Raw genomic sequence first — 7,047 nt, forward strand, 5'->3', positions numbered from 1 at the left:
TTCTGAACCTAGAATAACTCAACTTCATGCCGGATCCCTAGTATGAACGCTTATTTGCATCATGTGCATTTTTGACTTAGGGGACTCAACACAGGGGTTGGGTCCGTCTAGGAATAGCAACCTGAAATAGAAAAGGCCATTCTGATGCATCCTACTCACTGCTTGTGCATTTATTTGCTTCAAACATGCATGATGACCGGTTTTGAATGTTGGGAAATTTTTACAAAAAAAATAATAAATAAAAAAAATGACAAAATGCAGATAGAAGAGAAAATGGGTATATTTATGAGTTTGTTTTACTAAAAACAAAGGAAAAGAGAAAAGAGAAAAATAGCAAGCTGAGAATGAGGAATGAGTTTTTATTTTATTTTACTCTATTTTCAAAAAAAAAAAAAATAATGATAAATAAATAAACTAGTTAGTTTATTACCCGAACTACGTCGGTTTGATTCTCACCGGATGTGGGATACGTAGGCAACCCTCATCGGGTCCAACTCCCTTTTTCATTTTACCAATAATGATATACCATAAAGCATATATGTACATATATATACACATGTATATAAATACATATATTGTTTGTTTTTGTTTTCAAAGATTTTTTGTTTAGAGTCAAAATAAAGGTTTTTGTTTTCGCCTAAAAGGTCACCTTAATAAATGTGCAGGATGAGCACAGAGCAAAATGAACCATTCTCGGCCCTCAGCGAGGTCCCTCTACAACTCCACATGTGGTGGAATGACTTGGAAGCCGATAGCAAAGGGGTAGTAGGAAGAATATTGGGAGGTTTTGTAAATTTGTTGGGTGTTAGGCCGAGGACAGATATTCTTGAAGCTCTAATACCATTTTGGGACCCAACCCGCAATGTATTCCGTTTTGTTGACTTTGAACTTTCACCGACACTTGAGGAAGTCGCCGGATATGCGGGATTGAATGAGAGGTTAAGAGGGCAATATTTGCTTTCGCCAAGGCCAGTGTCTCCGCATGCGTTTCTGGATCTACTAAGCATCAGTCGGAAGATACAACATGACGATTTATCGAGAGGATGTTGTGATCTCCATTTCTTGTATCAGCGGTACGGAGCCCCGCAGGGTTTCGAGGAACCGAACCTTGGGCTAACTCACGGCGGGAACAGAAACAAATGGGAAGCAAGACGTATTTTGGCTTTTATCACAGCATTCTTGGGAGTCATGGTCTGTCCAAGGAAGGATAAAAAGATAGAGATAGGTCTGGTAGGGATGGCCGACGTGGCAATCAAAAGAACCAATAGTACTGTGGTTCCTTTGATTTTGTCCGAAATCTACCGGGCTCTGACTATATGCCGAGAAGGAGGCAAGTTCTTCCAAGGTTGCAACCTGTTACTTCAGCTATGGATGCAGGAACATCTCCATCACCGAGTAGGATACATGAACCACGGGTTGACCGAGAGGAATTGTATCAGCGGATTCAAGAAGCGCATGACAGGCGCCAGATTTCCTGAAGGTGTCGAAGCATGGTTTACACGGTTAAGGTCAACAACAGCTGACCAAATTGAATGGGCATTCGGTTGGTTGACTGATACTGAGGTGATCTACATGTCGGCTGAAGAATGTCATGTTCTCTTAATGGGGCTTCGCAGCATCCAGCCATATGCCCCTCATCGGGTATTACGACAACTGGGCAGGTTTCAAGTAGTCCCTACTGATGAAGATCTGAGCAAGCATGCCTTGGAATTAAGCCCGGGAGTCATATTCCCCGAGGGGAAGATTAGAAAACTGTGGCATGAATGTAGATTCTTGGAGCCCAAGACCATGGTGCGAGAACTAGCTAAAGGTGAGGTAGACCCAAAGTACGATGCTTGGTTCGAAAGAAGGTTTCAGATTCAGCAAAGACCTGCTAAAAGGGCCCACGTCCAACACTTCACAGATGATTCACAAGAGCAATGGGGATGGTTAAAAAGGGAGGAAGGTTACCGGGTTGAAATCGGGAAGCTAAAGCAACAAGTCGAAAGGCTTGTATTTGAGAACAATGTGCAAGTCGCCTCGGAGCAGGTTGAAAGAAACAAGCTAGCCCAAGAAAACCAAACCTTGAAGGCCCGCCTTCGCCAAGCCAGTAAGAGTAACGTTGACCGACAGAAGCATCGCTCTAACGAAAGATTGATAGCAAGTTTGAGAAATCAGGTCATCAAAAGCCAAGAAGAATTAGAACAATCAAAAGCTTGCATAGCAAGGATGAAGGTCAGATGGGCAAGGTACACAATGGCCCAGAAGCAGCGTTTGCAACAGGTCATAAGGGATTATGAAATGAGCGTCGGGATATTAAGGGAGGCGAACTCCACTCTACATGATCGAATCATCAAACAAGCACGAGACGCCCAGGCCGACAGAAGACAGTGCTACGATGCAATGGCCTGCATGGAAAGACAAATGGAGTTGTTCCAGGATCGACTTGCCGACAATGCTCAGGCACTGGGGTTAAAGAACCGACAAATCAGGCAGTTGTTCAGTGAAAGGGATAACATTCGAGCAAGGATTGACGAAATCGGGCATTACATCTACATGAAATGCCTGGCATGTGAGCGAACACCTCAGAAGACCCTCCTTGTTTCCATCATGGGCTGCGTCCACCGGATTATGAACGAGTTGAAGAGCCTGCAAAGAGACCTTACACCTAGAGCCGCGGAAAGGCCGAATGATGCCTCGCGGGCCCTTAAGTTGGAGAATTAGTTTTTGGTCAAGTCCTGTTTATTTGGCTTTTGTTGTTTTCCCATATGTTGTTTTCTTTTCTTCAAACCAAGTTTAAAACCGTGGAGTCTGTACTTTTGCTATTTTTATTTGAAGTAATGTGTAATAGCAAATTTTGATAATGAAATTAAGTGATTCCAGAAGAATTTCTATGTGTCTTTACTTTGAGGCAGAACTACGCTTGGTCTGATTCGCGCGGGGACGTGATACGTAGGCAATCCCCATAAGATTCGACCGCTTTTAATAAAGAAAGAAAAGAAAATACAAAAATAAATAAAAAGGGGGCAAATGAGCAAGCCGGGATGACGCATGTTGTTTGAAGCAAAGCATGTAGAAACGGTTAGCTGCCTAGGAGCATTGCATCCTCTATGTGTTATGATCAAATCTGTTAAACTCTAACGCTAACAAAAGTTTGTTGTTGTCTGATACCAGACAAGTTAGTTGTTAAAGAACTCTGGCAACACACTCCTACCAAACCAGATCCAAAGGACCGATAGCAACAAACATGACTACCTCAGAGAATAGTAATGAGGAAGAGAGGCCGATGAGCCAGTTGTTGAAAGAAGCGATGGAAAAGATTGAAAGGATGGGACTAGAGATGAGTGCAATGCAGCTAGCCATAGCCAAAACACAAAAGAGCCCTGAAACACTGGGACACACGCCGGAATACCCTCACTCTGGCCCTTCCACAAGCCGCCCAAATCCCCTTTATCATCAAGAAAGAAGCCCTCATGATTCCCAAGCTCCACCACCCCATCAACCTCTCCCAACACCCAATATTCCCATTTTTGTGGGACCAACATCAGCCCCTTTGCAAAGAACGACCAGTGAGCCATTGTTTCAGGCTCACGATACACATCACTACCCCCCTGAGCCTACATTTCATGCCCCCGAACCACAGGCTTACAATCCACATTTGGAAGTGCCGGCAGAGATTGAAAAGCCGGCTAAGGCCCCTGAACAGGATGAAGTATTGAGAAAGTTCAAAAGCCTGGAGCAGTCCTTCAGGAACTTGCACGGGCTGGGCAACCAAGTCAGCGTAGCATACAAAGATCTATGCCCTTTCCCAGACGTCCAACTCCCGGCTGGGTTCAAGATGCCTAAATTTGATCTATATGAAGGGCACGGTGATCCCATGACACATTTTGCGGGGATTCTGTAGCAAAATGAGAGGGGCAGGCGGCAAGGATGAGCTGCTGATAGCTTATTTCAGCCAAAGTCTGAGCGGATCTGCACTAGAATGGTATACCAGGCAGGATTCCAGTAGGTGGTATACTTGGGATGATCTGGCGCAGGCTTTTGCAGGTCATTTCCAGTACAATCTCGAGATAGTCCCTGACCGTCTCACATTATTAAGAACTGGGAAGAAACCCGGGGAAAGTTTTCGCGAGTTCGGGTTCCGCTGGAGAGAACAAGCAGCTAGAGTCGATCCTCCCATGAGAGAGGGAGAGATGGTGGACTATTTCTTGCAAACATTGGATCCAACCTACTTTGGTCACTTGGTGACAACAGTTGGAAAATCTTTCAACGAGGTGGTCAAGATAGGGGTCATGATAGAAGAGGGTCTGAGGTCTGACAAAATCTTGAACTATTCGGCACTCAAAGCCACAACCCAGGCTATTCAAAGCGGCACGGGAGGTGCGCTGAGAAGAAAGAAAGAAGAGGTTGCCACGATCGAGGCAGGCAGTTGGTCCAGGGCTGGCAGGCCGCACTACAACCAACCCAGACCTCACAGGTCAAACTACCCATACAACCCACCACAAAATTTCTATCCACCTCGAGAACCACATTGTTCCGTACACCAGGCCCAAGCATACACCCAGCCTCCGGTTCGCCCGCAATGGTGCGCGCCGGCTCCCCAGAACATATATGCACCACCACAAAACACCTATCCTCCACCAAGGGCGTATAGAAACCCTCCAGGGGCAGGTTTTCGGGGAAATCCAGATGCTAGGAATGACAGGTTGCGGAAACAGAGAACTTTCACGGAGTTGGGAGAAACCTACACCGCTTTGTTCCACAAGCTGAGGCAATTGGGTTTGGTTAGTCCTGTCCAGACTCGAGAACCAAATCCCCCACCTCAGAATTTGGATCGATCAATAAGTTGTGAATACTGCTCAGGGATGCTCGGGCATGACACCGAGAAGTGTTGGAAGTTAAGGCATGCCATACAGGATCTTATCGACACCAATAAGATCGAGGTCCAGACACCGGAAGCTCCTAACATCAACCAAAACCCACTGCCAGCGCACCACGAGACTCACATGATTGAGTTGGTGTATGAGGGAGGAGAATTGAGAAAACCCTCACAAACAGTGATGATGATCCAAGCCGCCCCGAAGGAAGTCTCAACCAGTGGGGGAACGAAAGTACAGTCACAGGGAGAAAGCGTCAAGCCAGTAGTGATATTGGGAAAGAGCCCGTCCGCCATAACAAGCAAACCCGAGCCAAACAAGTTGATAATATCAGGGGTTCCGCCCGCACCTGCTGTTGTGTTAAAGGGGGCATATAGAGAACTGGTCACCGTAAATCCTGTAGTCCAGCTGACGATGATTGATAGCAAGGCTGTGCCTTGGAAATATGAAAAGGCGGTGGTGATGTACAAAGGAAAACAGGTAGAAGAAGTTAGTTGTGAAGCGCAAGGACTGACTCGATCAGGTCGATGTTTTGCTCCGGTGGAGCTAAGAAGAACCAACCCAGTTGCAACCAAGAAACCTGTGTCCGAAGAAGAGGCTGAGGAGTTCCTGAGGAAGATAAAAGTGCAGGACTATTCCGTGGTCGAACAGCTGAGGAAAACACCGGCCCAGATCTCACTGCTGTCATTACTGATCCATTCTGAGGAGCATCGGCGGGCTCTGATGAAGATATTGAACGAAGCTCATGTACCCAGTGAGATTTCTGTAAACCACCTGGAAACCATTGCCAACAAGATTTTCGAGGTGAACAGGGTAACATTCTCAGATGATGACCTGCCGATGGAAGGTACGGAGCATAATAAAGCTTTATACCTAGCTGTCAAATGTGAAGGCTCGGTGGTAACTCGAGTATTGGTGGATAACGACTCAAGCGCCAATATTTGTCCACTATCTACCCTGAACCAGTTAAAGATCGACCATGGAAGGATCCACAAGAACAGTATCTGTGTCCGAGGGTTTGACGGAAATGGAACAGCCACTGTAGGGGATGTTGTACTTGAACTGACCATTGGTCCGGTCCTGTTTATCATGGAATTCCAGGTGTTGGACGCCACAGTATCTTATAACCTGCTGTTGGGACGACCATGGATTCATGCAGCCAAAGCGGTGCCCTCCACCCTACATCAGATGGTAAAGTTCGAGTGGGAAAGACAAGAGGTCGTGTTACACGGCGAGGATACAACGTGCACCATGGGCGGAGCCATTGTACCTTTCATAGAGACCGCTGATGACAAAGGTCCTTGGGTCTACCAGATTTTCGATACAGGGTCGGCCAACAAAATTTCTGAAGGAGAAATCATCCCGCACCCTAGGGTAGCTGCCGCAACAGTCATGATGGTCTCAGAAATGCTGGGTAATGGATTTGTGCCGGGAAAAGGCCTGGGAGTCGAGCTTCAAGGGATTGTCCAACCTGTCTCCCTTCCTAAAAATCTGGAAACTTTCGGATTGGGGTTCAAACCAACCGCAGCAGATAGGAAGCAAGCGCGAAAAATGAAGAAGAGGGTCTGGTTTCTGCCTAAGCCGGTGCCACGTCTCTCAAGGTCTTTTGTTAAAGCAAGTGCCAAGGGGTCACCGGTCCCAAAGATTCTAGGACCATTGATCGGTATAAATGAGGACCTGAATCAGAGTTTTGAGAGGCTATTCACAGATGTCAGTATGGTAGAAGCTGGAGAAGGTTCCAACAGAGCAGAGATACAGTTTGTGGGGCCTGAGGCCAAAACCAACAATTGGACTGTTACTCCTCTTCCGGTCCGAGGGGAGTCTTGGTAGTAGGCTTTGATTTATGTTTTGTTTGTTTGTTTTGTTCGGATTATTCCAGGGTGTAATCCAAATTTTACGTTTGTCTTGTAAAAGTGTGAACCCTTTTATCCCGCAAGTTTAATAAAGTTCTCTCTTTTTGTCCTATTTTAATTTTTGTTTTGTTCTTTTTCTTTCTGAACAGTTCTCCTTTTACTGGTTCTAATGACATGGCATGCACAGCGGATCTTCGACCTAGTCTAATAAATCAATCTGAATCCGACTCAATGATGCAAGAGGACGTTTATGACAATGAATCTGAATGTGACGAAGGTGAAGCCTTCGAAGGGATAAACCGAGAACTGTACCAATTTGAGGAAAAACCCAAACCCAA

This window comes from Nicotiana sylvestris, chromosome 4 (genome assembly GCF_000393655.2).
Source record: "Nicotiana sylvestris chromosome 4, ASM39365v2, whole genome shotgun sequence".
In the NCBI taxonomy this organism is placed as follows: domain Eukaryota; kingdom Viridiplantae; phylum Streptophyta; class Magnoliopsida; order Solanales; family Solanaceae; genus Nicotiana; species Nicotiana sylvestris.